This window comes from Stylophora pistillata, chromosome 7 (assembly GCF_964205215.1).
Source record: "Stylophora pistillata chromosome 7, jaStyPist1.2, whole genome shotgun sequence".
In the NCBI taxonomy this organism is placed as follows: Eukaryota; Metazoa; Cnidaria; class Anthozoa; order Scleractinia; family Pocilloporidae; genus Stylophora; species Stylophora pistillata.
The window spans coordinates 17,698,543-17,721,806 of record NC_142525.1 but is presented as its reverse complement, the minus strand read 5'-3'; the positions used below and the strand labels follow the sequence as shown (position 1 = coordinate 17,721,806).

Here is a 23,264-nt window from a genome sequence, read left to right as displayed (position 1 = left end):
AATTTATTCGTGTTTTTCTCGTTGCCATGTTCCCACCAATCACGTAGCTCCTTTTTCTGCCTTTAAAAGCACACAACCCACAATTCCCCTATTCGCTCCGAAGAAGGGCTAACGCTCGAAACGTCAGCTTTTATAATCGTAACGGTGGCCAATTTACCATTTCAACTTTGTTGAAATGTTCAATTTATTTCATGGTCAACAATGTTTAATGTTTCTTTAAGAGTCCAGATATATTTGCTGAGTTCAGTAAAGTTTCTCTGTAGATATATATGATGTAATCAGTAATTTACCAAGCCATCGCCTCACGTAAGGACAACAGCACTACTGAAACTTACATCGGACTCACAGAAAACGACTTTAAAACCAGATGCAGAAACCACACCGCATCACTTTTAAAGAAAATAACGTTGACCACTTTATTTCATGGCGTATCCTTTCATCAAGATCACCCTACAACAGCGAAAGTAAAAGATGCAACCTCTGCGTAACTACTCATCATCTGCCCGCCTGAATTATCATCACTCAATAAACATAATGAGTTCGTGCCCTCATACCGCCACAGAAACAAAGCGTTACTGCGTAATAACTGAACAAAGCATTTCAATTTACCGCCACACCTCTTATGCAAATGTGTATAGTATATAAACGATGGTTACGAATATTCTTGGTCGCTCGTGGTCACTCGTGGTCACTCGTGGTCACTCGTGGTCACTCGTGGTCACTCGTACCCACCTCTGCCTAAAAGAAAAACTACTCACTCATCATCTGTCCACCTGAGTTATCATCACTCGTTTTTGTTCCCTTGAAAATAAAATAACTCTTCCTTGTGTTTAAGGTTTCTGAGGTTTATGCCGAAAATCTTGGAAAACAACTGTACTCAGTGGGTCTTGTTTATTTCAGGTAACTGTCGATTTTAGAGTGCTCAGTGTAAACATATTTCAACAACTTTTTTCTTCAAGAGGAAAGATGAATTTAGGTAGCATCACATACTCTTCGGTTAGTTCAAGAATTACTTGAAGTTTACTGTTCACAGTGCATTGATATGTATACAAACATTTTGAGATTTAATAATGTTAAGTTTTAAGACACTGAAGTTCGGTGGAATGACGTCATGCAAGAAATGACGTCAACCATCTGTCAATGTGCAAACAGCGTTGATCTGAATGTTTCTTTTTTACCAGTAGATCTGGTAGTGTTGGTGCTACAGTGAAGATGAAATTTGGAAAAACTGTCACTGACCCTTTGAAACCATTGGAAGATGAAATCAAGGATGGGAAGCTTGGGGCATTCACAGTTCGCCGTGGACTTGATCGGAGTCCAAGTAAGGCCTCGTCTACCTAACAAGTAGATTCTATTTTGCCATATGTATGGAAAGTTTCAAACGTTTTCTGTTTGAACCTGTACTGTTTGAAGACTAGCTCTTGTTAAATATAAGTTACACTACTGTACTTCTCATGAGTAAGAGAACTCCTTTTTTTTTTTATCTTTGCTCTGAATTGGAAAACTGTGTGACAAGTGTTGGTTAGAATAAATGGTTTTTCTTATTTAAAAAATCATCCGTGTGTCTGTACTCTCACAGACTATAAATAACAATGACTAACTTCAAAACAACTGGTATTCCGCAAATTGTGAAGTTTACTATGAGCGACCATCATTTCTTCATTATTACATGTGCATCAGCAATTTCCCGGGGACCATTTCCGGTTCTTTAAGTAAGGGTTAATTTTAGTCAAAAAGATATTGTAGAATCTTGTACTGATTGATTAGAAGTGTAAGGTTGTTATTGTTGTCAGTCATACTGAACATCTACATGTAAATGTAGATTACATGTGGATGTTCTTAGTTTCAAGTCTGATGATAAGTCTAGTCTTGATGAAGCTGTCTGTGCTATGAATAGATGCATCTGTGATTTAAGAAATTGGATGATTAGGGATAGGCTAATGATTAATGACGATAAAACTAAGTTGATCTTAATAGGAACTAGACCACAATTAGGTAACATCAACGGTGAATGGAATATTTCCGTAGGTGATTGTGATATTTATCCTAGTTCCTGTGTTAGAAATCTCGGTGCATGGTTTGAAAATAAGCTATCAATGTCAACGCATGTTAATAAAATTTGTAATTCCGCATTTTATCATCTACTCAATATTAGGAGGATTAAGAATTATTTATCTCGCGATTCGTTATTAACGCTTATTAATGCTTTTATCTCTAGTCGTTTAGACTATTGTAATGGACTTTTGTATGGCCTTCCTAAGTCGTAAATAGCCAAATTGCAACGTGTGCAGAATGCTGCGGCTAGACTTGTACTGAGTTTAAGTAAGTATACGCATATTTCTCCTGCGCTTTGTCAACTTCACCGGTTATCAGTACAACATCGTGTTCATTTTAAGATCATAATTTTAACATTTAAAGCTATTCATGGATGGGCGCCTAGGTATATCATTGAACTAATTAACATCAAGCCTAGGTCTGTATATAATCTTAGATCAAATCAAAGTTTATTACTTGACCCTCCTAAGGGGAAAATGCTTGCCACTTTGGGGGACAGATCATTCTCTGCTGCTGCCCCGTACTTATGGAATGCTCTGCCAGCTGAATTACGTAATATTCAATCATTTTCCATTTTTAAATGTAAGCTGAAAACTTATTTATTTCGGGCAGCTTTCTCAAAGTACCCTGTCTTACAATTACTTTTATTAGTATTACTAATTAATTTCTTTATTAAGATCCTTATTCCTAATTAAGATCCTTATTACGGATATTCCACATTATTCTTATTTTTAACATACATTGTTAATATTAATGTACATTTAATTAGTTTTATAAATTTGAATTTACTGTAGTATTCTAAGTTGTCAAGCGCTGTTGATCATTGTATGAAAATAGCGCTCTAGAAGTTATTAAATTATTAAGTTATTCTTAAATGTTGCCCAATAGTAGTTGTTGTAGGTGTTTTTTGAGGGGTACCCTAGTGAGACCATCCACAGTAGTTTGATATCTTTTTAAGGGTGGTTTGTTTGCATCATGTTCAATGTGCTCTTTAAGAGCTTTAAAAAAAATTTTGACAGGAAAATGACGTCAACTTCAAGTAAAACATCTTGGCGATAAATAAAAGAAAAACAAATTTGTAATAGATGTTGCTAGAAAGTTACTTCTAATTCATGTCATTGGTTACACCATGTTTGTTGAGTCTGCATCGATAGCCGGCCGCATTTCGGGAAATATTTGTCGATTCCCTACTTCCAAAATATTAATTTGGCTTTCTTACTTCTCTTTTAGCCAAGAGCCATAATGGGACAGAGAGCGAATCTGAGGGCGTGGCCGGGATATGTGAATTTTAGGCCTCACAGAAAGGTACCCCACCCATGGAAACCGTAACCCCATGAAAATCTCAGACATGCGCAGATTACATTACTTTGTAGCACTGCGTGAGAAAAGGAACGCGGGCTCGTGCAGTGAGTTGTTTACATCAAAGTTACAAATTTTTGTTAATTAATCGCCGGCCGAATCACCGACGATGAGACCTGATGGCACGTAAAAGAGCTCACGGCAGCCAGTTTTCTTGCAAAAATCAGCCACCAGTCAAAAAGAAGCCGAGAAAATATGTGAATTATTCCGAAGAAATAGAAAAAAGCAGCATTGCAGTGCAAGTGTGCAGCGTTTAAGTGAAGAAAAACTCGATCGACTCGAGAGAGTGTAAGGGTTTGAGATCCGAAAACGCCAATCTTAAAGGAACAGTCAAAACCCTAAGACGCAGTCTAGGTAAGTGTTTTTAGGGAGGGAATGGAAATGCAAACACTTACAAATGTCTACGAATACTACTGCAGATTGTCTGAGCCACCAATTACGGTGACTGATTTTCATTCCCATTCTGAATTTTCGCCGGTTGCAACTTGCGCGATCGTAGTTGACACCACTTTTAAATGGTTTTAATCATAAACCGATAACACTCCCACCAAACAGAAGCCGAAAAAACAACCTCTTGAATGTTAAGATAGAGTAGTCAATATGGCCGCATGGTCAGTAATAAAATGTACAGGCAAGTTAATTCTTCGGTCAGCAAATCAAAACGACGCTTATCTTTAAGTGTCATACACTATCGAGAGTTTCTAAACATAGCTTATTGATAGAATTTCTAGTCGGATATTTTCACTTTGTATTCCTTGTTTCCATACTCTATCATGTGAAATCCGTGAGTTACATTTGACTAATTTCAATTGTCGCCTTTTCATAATTTCAGTATCTGTAAAAGGAAGGAACATCCAATTGAAAAAGGACGGGTTGAGGCTCCAAATTCAACTCAGAAAGTGTCAAAACAAACTTACGTCTACTGAAAAAAAAGAAAAACAAGTCAGCAACAAGTTAAAGACAAGATCTGCTTCCTCAAAACTGAGAAAGAACTTGCAGGGGAACAATGAGTTTGTCAAAAAGGGATATTCTCTTGTGGAGACATTTGCACATGGTAACAATGGATACAACCAAAGAACTTTGATGTTTATGGCTTGTGTCAGATACATGCAACATGCATCTTTGTTATCTTATCAAAAGGCACCTGTAGCACATCTGATTTTCAATATTTTGTTTGATTGTAGCCCCCCCCACAAACTTTGTTGTCTCCCCAAGTACACTTTCTGAGTGGAATGTTCTCTTAGGTGAAGCAGACAATCTAATTTTACGCAAGTGCTTCTCAAATTCCAAGTATGATTTTCATCTCTGGAGCGATGACTCCCACAAAGGAGGAGAGGAGAGGCACATAGTGGGTGTTCATACCTGGTGCCCTAGAGAGAGCAAGCCCCGAGCTTATGTCCTAGCAAACAGCCTTACAGCAAGCGGGTCTGGAAAACACCAGTCTGATGTGGATTATCATGTTGTGAAAAATGAATATGACATCACCAATGTTTCGGGGTTGGTTAGGGACAATGCCTCTACCCAAAAGGGAAAAGTAAATGGTCTCTTAGCAAACAACACCAAAATGTTTGGAAAAGAAATGTTCTTTGTAGGATGCTACCCACATGTACTAAACATCATGTTGAGAAGAATGTGCCAGGCTGGGTTTGGAGCAAAGGGTGACATGAGTAACCCCCATGTTTTACAATTGCTATATAAAATATCTTGGCTCCATCATGAGCGTCCAAGCCAATACAAAGTTATGTATGTTTCTCTAGGTATTCTTAGTAAAGAGCCACCCCTTCCTCAGACATTCATTGACACAAGGTGGACATATTATCATGAGACTCTCCAGTGGTATCTTAAGTATGGAAAAGCTTGTCTACAGCTTGCTGAGTGTTTCCTTCAAAGATTGCCAAAATCAGATAGCCACCACACTATTTGGCAAGATGTCATTAAGATGAGCTCAAGTCCTATGATTCAAGTTGAAATCAAGTTTTTGTTTGAATTCCTTGACAAGTTCATCCTTCCATCTCTGAACACATCCCAAGCTTAGTGATGCAGAACTTGGTTTTTCCAGAGGTTACCTTGCACGGTTAAGGCCAGCAACTGTTTTGTTAAGTGAAATGTTGAAGTCTCCATCAGAACATTTTCCTGTAACATCACAACAGGTAAAGATGTCATTGAGAGACCCAGCAGCTATTTACCATTTTCACAAACAAGTGCTGAGGTCAATGTTACAAGAAGCACTTAAAGTAATCAAAGATCATGGAGCAGAGTGGTTAACTTTTCCTAAGTTGTTTGGAGTGGGAGCTGATCAGAGATACCAAAGTAATTTCTGGCTTTCGGTTTTAAAGCTTCTTGGAGTTCCATTCAGATCTGAAAATCAAAAAGAAAAGTCAGTGAACATTCCCTTTCATGTTCATGGACAGAACATTCTCACATTGGTCTCTAAGGATGGAGTTGGATGAATTAAATGGGCCACTCTTTGGAAATTAAAGGAGCCCCAATTGCTATGTGAGATCAAAGAAATGGCCTTATCACAACAGAGCTCACTCATAAGTAAAGAAGCCACTCCAAACCTGTTTGAGTTCTACGCCAAGCACATTTTTAGTCTTCCAGTTAACAATGTTCTTGCAGAAAGACAGTTCAACCTTTCACAACTGTATCTTAATGATAACATGTCAGAGTTATCAAAACAGGCTTCAATCACATTTGTTGAGAACATTCTGCACAGAGGCAAAACCAACACCAGGACCACAGAAGCCGCACGTGAAGTTCATGAAGAAAGAATGAAAGAATATGCCCAAATGCTCACCACAGACCTTTTGCAAGAGGCAAGAAACAACTTGAACAAGATTAGAGAAAACAGCACACATGGGCCTCTTACAGCAAAGGATGTTTACCCTAAAGCTTGGATAGAAAAGAAAGTAAACAATGACTTACCAGATATGATTCAGTCACTAAAAGCTGATGGTCGCAAACTTATACTTCACTGGAAAGCTTCTGCCAAGGGAACATCTGCACTGGGGGGACAAAGGTCATTCAGCCCAACAGTAATTGAGGGAGTTACCAGTACACCTGATGGACAAGTTCCAAGACTCATGCAGCTAGCAGCGCTAAAGGTGTGGAACTATGGAGAGGAGCTACCAATTTATGATCTACCAAGAGAATGCCAGTTGTGTTTACAAAACCTTCCATATGTCTTCCAACCTCCAACTACTTGTCTTTCCAGGTCCCACATGACTGTACATATTACACCATTGCCTACACATGAAGAATAAAGTAGTCATAGGGGTGGCTCAGTAATTTTTAAGCATTTTAGATTTGTATATAAGAACTGATTTCACTAACCCACACTGCATGAAGTACATGTATCTCAACATGAATGCATTTTTACACACAGAGACACATCTAAAAATTAATAAATGTTTCAATGCAACATGTGAGAACTAACCTGATAAAAGCATGTTGTATATGCCACTTTCGTTAAGTGAACAGAGCTCAATATCAGTTTTAGTGGATGTAGCATGTTAGCTTTGCAATATTGTAACTGCTTTTGCAGGGTATAAGTAAAGTGCATGGAGCCAAAGCTGAGACATGCATGTATTTAATCATGTTGTATTGGATCATGAATTAAATGAATTGAACATTACATTCAAAATGAACAGTAGGTAAATGAAGCTGTAATATATCTGATTTTAAATTGTTATGCATAACTGTAGCTTAGTAGAATATTAAACAAACATTGAAATGCTGTCACTTTACTACAGCAGTTTAAGACCATAATAAATGTAATATTTAACTACATGTAGATTAATTATATCATTATAATGTTGCACATGAATAATTAAACATATTAGCAGTAGGTAGCTTTTAATGTGATAAGTACATGACTTGTGTATAGGTGTTCTTGTACATTAAGTGAATCATTTTGTACTGGAAGAGCAAAGCTAAGTGATGCAGCCAATGTTATGTTACATACAGTTAGCGTACAATGCATAACAGTAATAAACTAGATTTGAACACTGGAACTGTTAAAAATGTGCAAAGTTTATTGTCCTGTCTTTCCTTATTCCGTGTAAAAGATAAGTAGTACAAATCTGACCCGTAATGAATCCTCTCTCCCCATTAAACGTTTTTCTTCCCCTATTAAATATCTACAACGATGGAATCTTTTTTCACATACAGGCAACTTGTCATAGCCTCTAAATCTGGACCAACACAAATATGAATAAGCAGTGTGGTCGAAAAAGAATCAGTGTATTGGTCGATCCTCCACATTCAAAGCGCCCAAAAGAAATAAGCATTGATTTAACAATCGATATCAGTCAAACATCATCAATACTACCATCGAGTACCCGAGAAGTGATTGATAATTAACTGCTCTTGGTTCCTGTTGACGAATAAACCGGAGTTCACTCTCGATCTCGGGTGGGCGATATTGAATGTAAGCTAATCGACCTATTACCACCAACACCCCCAAGATAGGGTCAAGATAACCCAGTTTATAATCTTACCTCGAGCATCGTGCGCTTGCTTTACTCAGTCGATATACTTCATTCCTCCGCTACATCTCGAGCGCGCGTTAAAAAGATGAAAATAACTTTAATACGAACAACAGTGGACTGCAAACCTCAATTTGCGTTGAAACTACGATGCCAATTCTTGAACTTGTCCGTTTCGAAATTCCAAATAATAAACACCACGCGCAATGAATGACAAAACAGTTCGAAAAAATTGCATTTCTACCACTAAGTCGATGAAAGGAAAAAAAATAAAACGGTAGAATCCTTAACTCCGTTGCAGTCTTCGCGGTTTAAGTATTAAACTACCAGAGACTTTGTGTTTTGATAAGATATTCAACGGTAAGGTTTTAAAAGCGTAGAAGGGAGAAGCAAACACAACAAGGGACGTAATCTGCGCATGTCTGAAATTTTCATTAACTCACGTGCGTACGCTGTTCCGTGAGGCCTAAATTTCACAAAAGTTATTTTTAGACTTACAATTAAACGGAAGTCTAATTCCAGAGACGTCCGCACATGTTAATTGAGCGCGCCAGCCCTTTTATTTATAATATGCATTGTAATGGCGACTGTTGAATAATCAACATGACCTTGTATTCGACCGCGATTTACAGGCGTCTGGATTTCGGCATAAATTTACCGGATGAGTCTGTTGAAGGGCCTGGTGAGTGCGTTTTACAAAAAGAAGTTGCAGAAAGCGGTACTTCTCATAAGCGCAAGATAAGCGAGGTTTTGTCTTCCGAAGAAGACTCCAATTCTGTTTCCTTCGGCGGAAAAGCCGTGAGAAGAAGTCGGCGTCTCGCGGTTAAAGCTTTAAAAGGTCTTCTTGAAAAGAAACAGAAGAGAGCCAAGGAATTATCCCAAGAGCAGTATATTCGGGAACTCAGGACCTCCAAAGAAGTGCAGATATTAAAAAAGCTGGAGGAAGAAGTCTATCAACTTGACGCTTCGCTGCACTGTGAAATAGAAGCGATCTCCGGCCATCACCAAACTGCAGCTCTCAGCGTCTATCCTCGCAAGGAGAAAACCTTCAGTGAAAAACTTGGCAAGTATCATCCAGTAAGATTACTTTTCTGTCCATCAGGGCATTATAAATTACAGGTATTCATCCATAAAACTGTCGATGAGGGTGAAGTTGACTTGAACGATCGATTGTCTGTGGAGCGAGTGATTGAGGTTCTTCGACCATATTCAGGTTTTGTTATGTACCCTGGAAATTCAGACTACGATGCTATCTTCGCGGATATTCGCATTCAACCATCAAACGTGAAAGAAGAGCTTTGGCCTTGGAGACACTTAAGTGCTAGAAAGTGCAAGTTGAGGCATAAACCGAAGAAGCTGGATTTGGCGGACGAGATGTGCGACATATGCAGCGAGGGTAGACTTGCGAGGAGACAAATGGTTGTTGTTTGTGACAGAAGAACGAGCTTGCTAGAAGAAGAGCGCATTGAAAGACAGCAGGTGTCGTCCAAAGTTAGATTGCCCTTCTTGAGCCCGGAGAGCCAAAAAACGAGGCTTGAGAAACTTCGAAAAGAGCGAAAGAATTTCATAAGAATCGCGGAGCGAATCATCAGCAGAACATCTGTGACAGTCAACCAACAACAGAATAGCGAGCTGGTGAAACTAGTTCAGTCAATTGAATCATCAGCAGAACATCGGTGACAGTCAATCAACAACAGAATAGCGAGCTGGTGAAACTAGTTCAGTCAATTGAATCATCAGCAGAACATCTGTGACAGTCAATCAACAACAGAATAGCGAGCTGGTGAAACTAGTTCAGTCAATTGAATTATCAGTAGAACATCTGTGACAGTCAATCAACAACAGAATAGCGAGCTGGTGAAACTAGTTCAGTCAATTGAATCGTGCAATGAAGGGCAAGAAGGTTTAGCGAAAGTAGTGGAAGAGGCTGACAATCACAAGCCCGGTACTGGAGCGGTTATCCGTGAAATGTGGCAGATGGAGAAGGAATCATTTTTCAAGGACCAGGCCATGACTAGTAAGTTAAGAAGTTGCAAGTTTCCTTTTTTCAAAAACACAAAATAAACATCATTTCATTACCATATTTCACCACAGTTACAGTATGATACTCAAAGAGTCGTATTTCTTTCATACTATTTTAAAAACAAAGTGTGGTTGTAAAGCAGGTAGTTTGTAAAACAAATTAACGCAAATGTACAAATGTACAATCAGTGAAAAATACTCTTTGATACCAGTTGATTAACAAGTAAAGTGATACTCATTATGCCACCCTTTTAAATTGAAATCATTGGTCGGAACCTTAAAAACGCTCATCAGAGCTCGCTGCATTTCCTTTTGCCTTAACTATATAGATGTAGCCTATGTACAATGAATGAAGGTTGGCAATAAGTAAATGTATCTGTCTAAAGCAGAGTGTTCTTTTTCGATTTTAAGAAAAGAATATTCGTTTGCTATCCGGTTATTTACATGTCGGCCATGCGCATAAATAATTTTTTTTCTGTTTATGTCAGTCCCCTGAACTAAGGTAATAACCGTCGATTCATTTCTTTCTCTTTCTTCTAGAAACTGGAAGACAAAGTAATAAGTGGTCGTCTGCAAAGATAAGAGTTGGTAAGTTTTTTATTTAATTAATTTTCATATGCTTTTCCCGGCTGAGAAATTTTTGTCAGAAGCATGCATCAAAAGCATGAATTTACTAGCATAGGGTTGCCCTGTACACAAGAGTCCAAATATCAGAACAAAAACAACCAAAAAAAATTGCTTGACAATGTGTCATAAACACAGAAAAAAACTCTTGGTCTATTTCTTGATTTACACGTAAAAGGAAAAAGGAGACCATATGATTTGTGTTTTATACAATTTAATGTACTGTACATCATGAATGATTTTGTGTAATTTCACTTCTTTTATTTAATAGCTCTTGCTATCTATGCCAGAAGTCCAGCAGTATTTCGTGCTGTTCGAGACCTAGGCATCCTGCAAGTACCGTGCACCAAATATCTTCAACGTATCATTAGCAAAAATGCTGATGGGCCTGGGATCCATGAAGACTACATTGCTCATCAAAGGCAAGAATATGAAAATTTCACCAAAATACAGGTTGATACAGGAAAGAAAAGACCATTGGGCATTGGTGTCCTGGCTTTTGATGAGACAAAGGCTAGTAAAAGCAACCATAATGAAGTCTTAATATAAGTATAAATAAATTAATATAGCTGCTGGTTCATGTATTTCTGGGTCTTTTTCTTTTGTTTTTTCTTATAATTATATCAGGCTCTATTTAAAGAAAAATTTTATACAGTAGAAAATCTTTACACTTGTAAAGTTCAGGTAAGTAAGTGTGGAAAATTAAAACTATGAATTTCTGGATGTCCAAATTGACAAAAGTTAAACACAGGACAGAACCAAAATTAAGTCATTGCTTTAGTGCAATCATCTTTAGTGCAAGCAATTTAACAGTTACTTCAATTAGAAGCAACGTTGCACTAATTAATTTAGCTGATTTTACCTGGAAGAATTTACTTTACTTGAAACACAGGTGCATTCAAAGATTGTTTGGAATTCAATGAATGGGACCATTAGGGGCTATGCTATGAGTTCAGAGGAATTGCCTTGGCTACACGATGTGTATATGAGTGTTGGAGGGGATTACGATCAACAGAAAACCTCATATATCCTTCAATTTTTGTGGAGGGATTTAACGTCAAAGTTTCATGTTATTGGTCCTTATTTCACTTGTGCAAACTCATGGGACCACAAATTTCTTCTTGAATGGGTTATGAGGACAATCCAGGCCTTCACATTGTATGATTTCCATGTTCGCATACTGGTGTGTGATAAAGCATCATCAAATCTTGCCCTGATCAGACTTCTTTGTGGCCACAAACACGAGCAACTCCCCCTTGCAAATGGTGATGACCCATTTTCTGTGTCAGCATTCTTTGATAATCCATATGAAGACAGCAAAGATAAGAGAGTGTTTGCTGTCATTTGCCCATCACACCAGGTTTATAACGTTGAATCTTAATATTGAGATATTTTTTCAATTTCGTTAAATTATTGATTGAATGAATAAGAGACAATCATTAGTTTTGGAAAAGGCCCTATGTTATTGAAATACCAACAGTTGAATTTCATCGCCTCCAGTCCCCTGTGTGAATCTTTCTCAGATTTACTTAAAGAGTGACTACTTGGTAAAAAATGTGTCATGCTACAGAGTGATGCAATCTCATCGAAAGAAAATGATCTTTATACAAATGTTTATATATTTGCACCATGACTCCTTTCTTACCTAATTTGATTAAAATGATGTAGTTTCATGAATGAAAAATGTTAAAAATAGTTTATTAAAAATCCTTTTTTTAATTAACTATTTCAGCTTAAAAGCAACATTGCTGCATTTTACAGTTCTAGACCAAGTGGTTCAAAATCATTCCAAAAGGATGGTATTGATTTTGGTTGGCTGCCCATCATACATCAATATGAATGTGACCAGGAAAGAGTTCAGCAGAACCTAGGAAGACGAGTGCCAGGGCTTAGGTTTAGCTTTGTTCACCAAGATAGCTGGACTGGTTTGAATGTACTTCCTGCAAAAATCATGCAAGTATGTATTTACTCTACCTTTTTTTTTCTCAATAATTAAATTTAAATACAATATAAAATACACTCAGTACATGCTAGTTTAGTATGTTTATATTATGTCAGGACCAAGTGACGAAATTAAGAAATACTCTCCACCAATGCTTTAAGAAGTGTATTGACAATAATAATAATAATAATAATATAGATCAATTTCTATAGCGCATTTCCATGTAAATGCTCTAATGCGCTTTACAACACTGTCCGGGGGACTTTTCCAGACTGCCGGCGGCAGTTTACAATTAATAAAGGAGAAATTTTTACAGATGCCCCCTCCCCCCCTTCCCAGTAAACAGGCCAGACCACATCACAGTAATCTCGTGATGTGGGTTCTTTAACGTCCCTTGCCGAAATTAACTAATTGATAGGTGCAGGAGACGGGACCTCCGGCTTTACGTCCTATCCGAGAAGACGAAGCAATGTGAGTGAAGCGTCTTGCTTAAGGACACAACGTCAAGCCCCAGCCAGGACTTGAACCCGGGCCATCTGACCTAGAGTCCAGCGCACTGACCACTGGACTACTCACACCTCACGACAACGGCCTTTCTCTTTGTTTGTGCATAACAGGTGAAAAGGTTCAAAAAATTAAGTGTAGATATCAATAAGTTAGCATCCATTCTTTTCTGAGCAATGTGTCTGAGTATCTGTCTATTGCCATTCCTGCAGCAACGATACATGATCAGTGCTCTACAAGAACGTGCGAGGATAGACACACCCCCTGCTGATGCATTGGAGGTAGAGATGACTGGCAACTACTTGGAGGCTTGCCATCTCATTTTCGAGAAAGGGATACCGAGTCATATGACTGTTACCCCGAGATACCAACGTGTTGTGCAGAATATTGAGAAAGGCTTCCAGGTCTTCAAAGAATGGCATACATGTCATCAAAACACTGGTGAGGAAAGTGGCTAATTGGCTAATAAGTTAGTGTTATATATAGTGTTAGTGTTCAAATACTAACAAGTGTTGGTACTGAGTAATTAAAGTGGTTGCAGAATATTTTTCTGTTTTTGGACCGTAAAATACTTTTATTTCTTTGCTATGAAGTTAATAACGTCCCTTAATTGCTCACTTTAGTTCGAAGATAAATGTATCTCCCTTGTACCACTCGATCTGTAGGGCAAGCATATTTACTTTACATGTGTTACAGGTTAAATTTGATTTCAGGTTAAATTCTTTTTATGTCATGGTTGATTATCCATTTACTTTGTCTCCTACCCCTAATTATTCATCAATTACAGCTGTAGGGCTAGGAAACAAAGGAAATTGAAAGTCAATAGGTTAAATCAAAATTACCTATCCGAAAATCAAATTTGATCTGTAACATATGCACTAAACATTTATTCAAGCACTCTTTTTGCCTGCAGAGTATCCGGACAACAGCAAGAAAGCTAGACAAAGAAAGTTCTTGGCATGGCAGGTACAATGTCTAATTATTGTTATTATCTTTATTTTAATTGACTTAAGTGTTTAAGTGAAAGTGATTATGCATGCACAAATACCAAATCATTTAGTTGACCAGGTAATAGTAAAAAAGTGATAATATTTGTGGTTTCTGGTGTGAAAATGATTTCTTTCTGATAGAATTATAATTTACACAGAAGTGACAGATAAAATGTTGTTTCCCTTGTCAGACATGGGACCTGTTAAGGCTGATGGTTTATGGCTTCCTGCAGTTCTGCAGGTGGTTTAATACAGAATATCCAGGCTATTTTGTCAGCCCCCTGCGAATAAATGGCAGCTCCATCGAGTCTGTATTTAGTGTGCTCAAATTTGCTGCTGGCGGTAACCTCTCTGCCAGCTGTTATGGGTAATTCAGAGCAAGAATCATAGTTGGAAGAGAAGTTATTGCCAACAGCAACTCTGAGTGTGGTTACAGGGATGATGTAATCCTTGTATCAGGGTCACTCATAAGTACAAGTGGTAATTCTGGATGAAGATCATCTTACTCAGTTCGTCTGGTGTACAATCCTTTTGGCATCACTGGTTTGAAGCATTTTTCCCTTTCTGGTAAACTTAGCCAGTCAACTGTCGGTGGCTGTCAAGGAAGTAATGCATGTACCCTTATTGCTTTGCTGTTTGGCTTTCAGTTTGGCAAACATGGTCTGCCAGAGTTAAATGCAAGCACCCTACTAAGTCAGTGGTTTGAAGTACTGGTTCAGGCAATGTTCGAAGGAAATGCTCTGCATGATCTGCTGTTTGATGGAGAGGCTAGAAATCTTGACATAGGAGATGCTGTGGAGAGCTGTGGAGATGATCTTCATATTTCAAGTTAAGATCAAGCCATTGGGTTTGATTTGCGATCAGGAGATTTTCACCTCTGATCACCACTTTGCAAGCAAGGGCAAGCCGGCAACAGAAGCAAGTGGCTGTTATGATCTCTAGCCTTCGCACTGTGGCAGTTCTAATTTGGGAGACAGAAGCCATTGCAATTGTAGATTCCCATTCCTATGGCCAGCGTGGAGCCATGGTAGGCTATGTACCCCATGGACAGGGTAGCTGTCGTGATATTGTATATAAATTAGTACTCAGGGGTGATGCAAAAATTCTTCAATGAAAATCTAGGCTTGTGCACTCTTACATTTGTTTCTTATGATTGCACATAGGCCTTTTGCCATAAAAGTTAATCCAAGTTCTTTGACTTTAGTGAATGGGGATAACAGTACATTAAACTTAACATGTAAGAGTTTTTAAGGGTCATGTATTGCTTGCCCCTGCAAGCAATTACATTTTTGCTGTATGACTTGGCTTGCAAAAAGACAATTTTTTCACAGGTATGCCACAGCTTGTACAGGCAAATTGTAGCCTCTGGTGGCTGGGTAGAATGTGACAGGTGTTAAAGGAGGGAATTTTTCAATGTAGATCACACATGCAGATCACACATGCAGATCAGGAGCATCACATACCTGAACTGACTGAAAGAAAATTTAGTTTTACTAGAGATACTTACCTTAAAAAACTGAAGTAAAGAGTGTAAATGTTTTTTGGGTTAGAAATTAGGGCCAGGCTTCCCTTATAAGTTTGTTTTCTTTAGCCCTCAAAATTTCTCTAACCTTAAAAATTCTGGTATGTTTTGTCCTGACCTGTGTGATCATATAACATCTTAGAGTTCCATACTTCTTACATGAAAATTAATAGTCTACCTTTTTTTAGTAATACTAAATGTTTTTAAGTTGTCTCTCAGTGACTGACCAGCTTCAACAACTTTACCAGATTTGGCCAAGTCCTTCTCAAATTTTCCTCTGAAGAACTCTTTTGTTCTTGTGTTACATAGTTTGTAAAGCATATCACGGTATACATGTGTATCTTATTAATTACAGAAGAAGGATAAGTTGTAGTTAATGCTTCACATTTTCCTATTGACCATTTGAAAGATTTTAACAACTGCTCATCATTATACACATTAAAGTGAACTACTTACAAGAAAATTGTTTTTGTGCTTGTTTAGTTTCCTCTCATTCACGTATTCTCTGATTGTCAAATCAGCATCCCTAACAAAGTTAAGAAAATCCTTCTTCACAAAAGTCAAATTACCCTCATCAAGCAGTTTTAGAGCCTGAGAAAGACTGCTTTTGTCAGATTCTTTAAGTTTCTCCAAAATATCCAGTTCAAGCTCCATGTCAATCCTGCTTTGCGAAGTGACCTTTCTCTTGCCTTTCTTTGCTGACAGGGTAACTTTTCTTAGTTTAATCATTTGACAGAGAGCTGCCCCTGACATTCTGTACAAAGTAACATCATCCTCTGGTAAAATGCTCTGCTGAACCTCTACAGGCTTAGCAAGATTGTACGATTCGGACTGGGCGAAGTCGTAAACAAGAGAGTGCATAATTCCTGTCACGGCCCGAATTGTAGCGGATGAATGTTTAATGGCCAAGTCGGTAAACACTAGAGCACATACCTCTGAATTTTTTGATGAACCTTCCAAATAGCTTGTTAGAGTGTTCATCCAGCGCAATGTCAAATGAAGTTTGCGGTCTTTCTTTGCTTCCTCTGCAACTGCAGATACATGTTCCATGTAAACCGAAAACATGTGATTCACCAGATTTCGCAGCTCGTTGTAGGGAGCCTCGAGTATTTCCTCGATAAGCTTTCGATGGGTTTCCAAATGTTTCATGACTGGTTGTTTACGAAGCTGTTCCGATACGAAATTCCAGCACATGGGACGTTTACCCTCTAGTTTCATTATAACTTCGTCTAGTTCCTTTTTTGTCAGCGTCTTTGTTGCTTTCTTTTTTTTATTCCCGCCGCGATTTACTTGATACTTTTTAGTGTTTTTCTTTTTGTTGGAATTACTGGTCGACGGTGCTTCACATCCTGATAGCGAACTTTCAACTTCAACAAGCGCTACGTACGATTACAGCGACGACAGTGATTTCGGTGCAGGAACTTTGGTACCAAATAAAGGTGGAAGAAAGAAACCTAAAGCGAAAAGCCAACAGAGAACAGGAAATATTAATTGTCGCACAAAAAAGTCGACGGAGCCGAAAGTCGTTCCCGGTACTGTCCGCGCCGGACCTCAGTTCCTCCTCAAAGTCTGATATTTCATCGAGCGAGTCATTCCACTCCAAGGAAATCGTAGAATCAACCTCCCTATATAGATTATCGGCATCATCTTTTAAGATAAAACCTTTCCCGTGGATAAGAAAATCTCTCTCATCGATAAATCTCACCTCCACGCGCGACGCCATTTTTTTCTCACATCTTCTCTTGGATGATGACTCTTGACATCACCGATTAAAGTTTGCGGACCTCTCGGAAAACCAACTTCCGATAAATGCAAGGGTCTAAATAACATTAGTGAAATTCACATCTCCCAAGGGCCTGAGTGGGCGTTTCCGTCTCTGTCCCATTATGGCACTTGTTTTAGCTGATAAGATTAAAATGACGATTGTTCTCTCTACAGGTATTCCACCACCCATCTCCTTTTCTTCAACAGCATCAGAGGAACCACAAAAACCTTCAGGTGGTGCTTGCACCTCAGGACTGACAAAAAGCTAATTATGGGGTATCATTAGAGGAAGGATTGCATTTGTTCTCGTAGTCATCGTCATTATTTCAGTGTCCTGTATTTGCTGTGTGAAGAATAAAAGTGGTGGCGCTTCAAAAGGTAAGCAAAACAATTTCTTTTGTTTATTAACAAAAATCTAGAAGGCTGTTTCATTTTTTAACGTAAAATCACAGCATACAACAGCAGTGCACATGCTCTTCCTTCATCTTAAATAACCACTACTGGTATTGAATGCAGGGCCACTTGATTGATCTATTGATTTCACAACTTTTTATTTTTTTAATTTTTAAGGTGGCAGGAACAAATGCAGCGAGGCTGATGGTTACTGTAGGTAAGTTAAGTATAAGCTATTGTTTTGACACTTGGCAGCAATAGCCAGTAACTCTGGCTGCTCATTTTGTTGTGTTTTTGGTTTATACAAGCATGTTTGTGAGGATTATATCCTTTAATCGCCTTCCAGTTTCTGGCTTTACTTTACCCAGTGGAATTTAGATTGGACATCATTGTCCATAATAGTTCTGGCATCATGTATCAGTGAAAAATTAAGGATTTTTCTGGGTCTCATTTTCATTAGCAACAAAATCCAGATTTGTGTCTCTTTACCAGGTATCATCGCCAAGAAGACCAAATTGATATCCAGGTAACATAATTCAATGGTGAGGAAAACTTTGTTTAAAACTGCATTAACCTCTTTTTCATGCTGCATGCAACTATACTTGAAAGTATCAATATAACACATGGGGATGGCGCTATGCAACTTTTTTATGATCGATACCAGCAATGATTGAAAAAAGCCATGGTACGCTGTGTTACTTTTTTATTCTTTTCTCTTACTTTTGTTGATCTTCTCCTCTTCCCAATTCAGATATTGCGTGGTGTTTACAAAGTGCTCACGTATTTCAGGCAACATAGTTTGAGGGGAATTTTAAGTAACTTATAAAAGATGAATCTCAAGATTTCTATTTGTTATGATGTTGAAGTCGAAGGTTGTCGACCGCTTACTAAGTGGAGCTGTGCCAATAACTTTTGCCATTCGTTGTAATTCGTATTGCTGCAATAAAGGTATATATTTTATCCAGTACTGTGCATTGTAAGTCAAAGATTACTTTTTAAACACAATTGCTTTTCTTAAACTTGTGCACCGTTAAGCTTTGATGGAAAGTATATCTATCTTACTGCCGTATGAATAGAGTCAAACCATTGGTGAACGCTGATGTTTTTTAACGACAAAAGCCTCTTGTTCCTTTAGGTTTGACTGTGAGAATGGGTTATTGGAACAAAATAGGTTGTGTTGATTGATTTACATCGTCTTTGAAAATTATCTGTTAGAAATTACCTTTGGGCGAGATCCTTTATTAGAGTACCATTTATAAGAAATATTTGCTCCTCGAAACATGATACTGTAAGAAAATTCATTACTTGACGAGGGAATTCCGCATTAAATAGTACGCGAAAACCGATAACGCACGAATCGCGAGTCAAGTAATGAGTTTTCCTTGAATCACATAATTGAATAAAAATAAGAAAAAAAAAAAGAAAAGAAAAGAGCATTCTTTGTGGTTGTCATATATACGTGGTGCGAAACAACATCACTTACCCTTGATTTCAACTCGTAATTCTATACTTTGTCTTTTGAAAATTTTGTCAGGCTTTCTCCATTTTTTTTCAATACATTTCAAAAATAAAGAATGAGTTCTTGAAAAGGGACAACTCTAACAGGGATATGCTGTTATGTCACATTCGCCGCGATCTGATAACCACTATTTCGACATTTCCAACTTTGTAAGGAACAGTAGCTAAAGAAAAGGTATGCTTGCAATAAGGGGAAGATAGTTAAAAGAAATGCTCGAAACAAAGGATGTAAGAAAATCAGTTAGATTGTGTGCCTATAGCCGTAAAAGGAAAATGCAGAGCTACCTTTATCTTGTGGACATTCGCCTGAAATTAAAAGCGCAAATTCACGTAATAAAACGTTGAATGTTTTTGCAATGTCTGTTTTGAGTCTCCCGTACAATGACACAATCTAGTTTTAGCTATAAAACGTGAAAGTTTCGTCTGTCTTTTCCCACAAGTATTCACCACTAGATGGGTCAAATCAGGGCTTATCATTTAGTGCATTGTCTGTCTCATAGCTGTTCTCATAGCTGTAAATTGCGACTTAGAAGAAACAGTGTACTTTGTTGACACTGAATGCCCCAGCGCCAATAGCTGTACCCAGGCTCGATGGGTATCCTGTTTGGGCAATGTAACCGGGAAAAAACATATATATCGTCAGCTTGACAATGGAAATTAGTGTCTACAGCTTGCATGGAACTGTATGTGCCATGAAAATTAGGGATGGCCTCTACAGGTCATCTACAGTACAAATGCATTCACACAAGTGTTCATGGGTTATGGGTGTCTGTTATCCTAGGTGAGAACTAAGAGCTAAGTGTGAACTCAGAAGTAATTGCAAGATGTTTATATAGCCGCATCGATTAAACAAGCTGTGGCTTTAGGGACGTTGTCATCGCTGAAGGAATCTGTGCTAGTGAACTGAGAGAATGGCCTCCACTATCGACAGATTCTTAGGTGAGGACTTTTTTTCTTAAGCACACTCCTACAGACGGTTGATAATCAGTCCTAAAGTTGGGAATGTTTGGACAATGAGATAAGTTCATAGTTTTTAAGACTCCAGGGCATTTTAGATGTGAGACCGTAAATATAAACTTCAAGATGTTTGGGTTTGTAACTGTTTCCCTTTCACGGTTTCAAATTGAAGTTGTCGTTTTCTTTTGAGTCCTTTGGTGGTCCAGTGAAACGCAGTTGGTAGAAAGCTCTTTACTAGAAATAATACTATAAGGAATTTCGTTGATTGAATTGAATTAATGATGGATAGGTAAATAATCAATTAGAAGAAATAATCAATATTTCAATGAATAGACAGTTGTGAAAAAGCGACCGTAATTATATGTGAGGATGTTGATAAATAAATTACCTTGAGGAATGTAATACATATCTGATAGTAAAAATTAAATCAACAATAGATACATATATCAATAAATAAAAATAAATAAATAAAAAGTCTTTATTCCATCATAAGATAAAACTACATATCTTATACGTATGATGCACGATCCTCGCAGTAGATTTAAGCAATAGCGAAAATCAGACCTGAAAAAAAAAAAAAATTAGGCCTGTACGGGGCTTGAACCACTGACCTCTGCGATACTAGTGCAGCGCTCTACCAATTGAGCTAACAAGCCAACTGGGAGCAGGCTATTGCTTAAATAGCGCTATCTACTGCGAGGATCGTGCATCATACGTATCTAATACCGCAGTTCAAAATATATGAACTTCATATATTTAATTGTATCTTATTTATCACTTTCACGGGTTTATTACGAATCAACTTAACGGCCTGCTCCCAGTTGGCTTGTTAGCTCAATTGGTAGAGCGCTGCACTGGTATCGCAGAGGTCAGTGGTTCGAGCCCCGTACAGGCCTGATTTTTTTCAGGTCTGATTTTCGCTATTGCTTAAATAGCGCTATCTACTGCGAGGATCGTGCATCATACGTATCTAATACCGCAGTTCAAAATATATGAACTTCATATATTTCATTGTATCTTACATATCTTATGTCACAATGAATCCGGAAAAACTACAATAGAAATCTACATACACATTATGAATTAAAAAGTATGTCATTACAATAAATGGAGCTTAAATATCAACCTATTTACAAATGTGTTCATAAACCGCTGTGTATTAATTTTCGGGCGTGCGCAGCCTTTTTCCCTAAGATTGTATACATATGTCTTCTGGACAGGAATGATGTCTTTCACGGGGTGGCAATCCGTTGATTTTAATTTCTTCAAAATGTTTCGGTCTCGTTTGTTTAAAAGGTTCTTGTTATAAATTGGAAATGAGATAAAACGACGTTTATGAGATCGGTCTAAAACATTTTGTACAACCGTAAGATCAGACTCAGATGCCCCATAGACTGAAAGGGCATAGCTAAAATTAGCCAAAACAATGGATATAAAAAGATGATCAATCTCTGCTTGAGAATAATGTTCCTTTCTCAAAGTTCGTAGGACGTATAAACACTTGCTTGCTTTGACAAGCTTAGTTCCTACATGCTCATCAAATTTTCCGTCATTCTGTAAAGTTACTCCTAGTAAAACGAAGCTATTACACTGGGGAATATTATTAATTGGAGAGTAGAGTACATTGTGATTTTTCTTTCTAACAACCAGCTCTTTACATTGCAAGGGTTGCAAACCATTCTATTTTCTTTACACCATGTTGAGAACTGTCCTACTAAGTCGGCAGACGGGTCACTGTTCCTAGTGATAGGCGAAAGAATAGTGGAATCATCGGCATATTTAAAAAGCACAGGGCAACCAATAAAAAAATCTCCAAATCATTCAAAAATTGGCAGAGCGCCGGACTGTTGTGCGGGAGGTCGTGAGTTCAAATCCGGCCGGACCAACACTCAGGGTCTTTAATTAACTGAGAATAAAGTGCTGCCTTTGTAATAATATATGCAAATGGTTAGACTTTCTAGTCTTCTCAGATAGGGACGATAAATGGAGGTCCCGTCTCCTGCAGGGTTGGGGTAGGAGACGTTAATTTCCCACACACGAGATTACTGTGTGATGGATGTCCTCCCCGGGGTGGGATGGGTGGGTAAAAAAAGGGGTTAGGTGTCAATTGGAATGAAAGTTCTGAACGTTCCTTTCTCCTGCCATTCCTGTGGCGAATCAATTAAACTTAAACTTAAACTAAACTTAAACTTAAACTTAAACTTAAACCTTGTGTGGTTCCTCTATTGACAGATTTCCACTGCCCTAAAAAATTATAGCTAACAACACGTTGTTGTCTTGCATAGAGGAAACTATGATACCAATTGATAATGTACGGATTTAGAGGTAGCTGTTTCAGTTTGATAGACAAAATAACATGGTTCACAAAATCGAAAGCCTTACTGAAGTCCGTGGTAAAAACTCGCACTGCGTTACAGTCACTGCTATCTAAATACTTGTATGTCTGGTGCTGGATAGCGAGCAAGGCATTTGTGCAACTACCCGCCTGTCTATATGCAAATTGGGTGTGACTCAGGTTGTTCTCAATGACTGACTGTGCTTGTGTATATATCAGTCACTGTTTACGTAGACGTGTGGATGTACATTCGACTTGAGATAATTTTCCACGTTATTTTCCCTTGTTGCAACTAATTTAAATGAAGAAAATTGCTGAAAAAAAACAAATACACTCATTATGGATTCTCATCTTTTATCTCTTGGAGGATAGATTAAAAGGTTACGTCATCCCTGGCTGTTTAACATCTACCATAGGCGTGGCCTCTCTTGTGTGATTAAGTCCATCCGGGAAGCTTTCTTACCCTGTCTTAGTAAGTCTCTAGGTCCAATCTTAATATAATATTTGAACTTTGCCTCCAAGAGCGACAGGGTCTTTATTGGTTTTCGGTATTGAAATTGGTTCGGAATGTTCGAACATTCAGTTCCTGGCTCCATAGTCGAACTGGGGAAAGACAATCTTTATACTTGATACAAAGATCAGATCTAGACTTTTCCTCCGGTGTGAATTTCGTTTATCATATGTTGAACGAAACGAAACGAGGGAAATCAAGTCTGATGACTTTTGCTCTTCCGCTTGATAGTATGTTCATCTCACTAGACTTGTTTAATGCCTTGTTGGAAAAGAGGTTCGC

At 38.1% G+C, this 23,264-nt stretch overlaps 1 long non-coding RNA gene and 1 pseudogene across 2 annotated transcripts; one reads left to right on the top strand and one right to left on the bottom strand.

Moving 5' to 3' along the window:
* Window positions 1–4,421: 4,421 nt before the first annotated feature.
* Window positions 4,422–8,323, bottom strand: LOC148726934 (uncharacterized). The gene is made up of 3 exons (XR_015989763.1): window positions 7,914–8,323; window positions 6,340–6,660; window positions 4,422–5,772 (listed from the first exon to the last, which is right to left on the bottom strand). It is a non-coding gene; the product is annotated as an uncharacterized LOC148726934 (long non-coding RNA).
* Window positions 8,324–10,823: 2,500 nt separating this feature from the next.
* On the top strand, window positions 10,824–15,145 carry LOC148726933 (uncharacterized; annotated as a pseudogene). The gene is made up of 5 exons (XR_015989741.1): window positions 10,824–11,907; window positions 12,280–12,504; window positions 13,206–13,434; window positions 13,907–13,959; window positions 14,174–15,145. The product of XR_015989741.1 is annotated as an uncharacterized LOC148726933 (transcript).
* The last annotated feature ends 8,119 nt before the right edge of the window (window positions 15,146–23,264 follow it).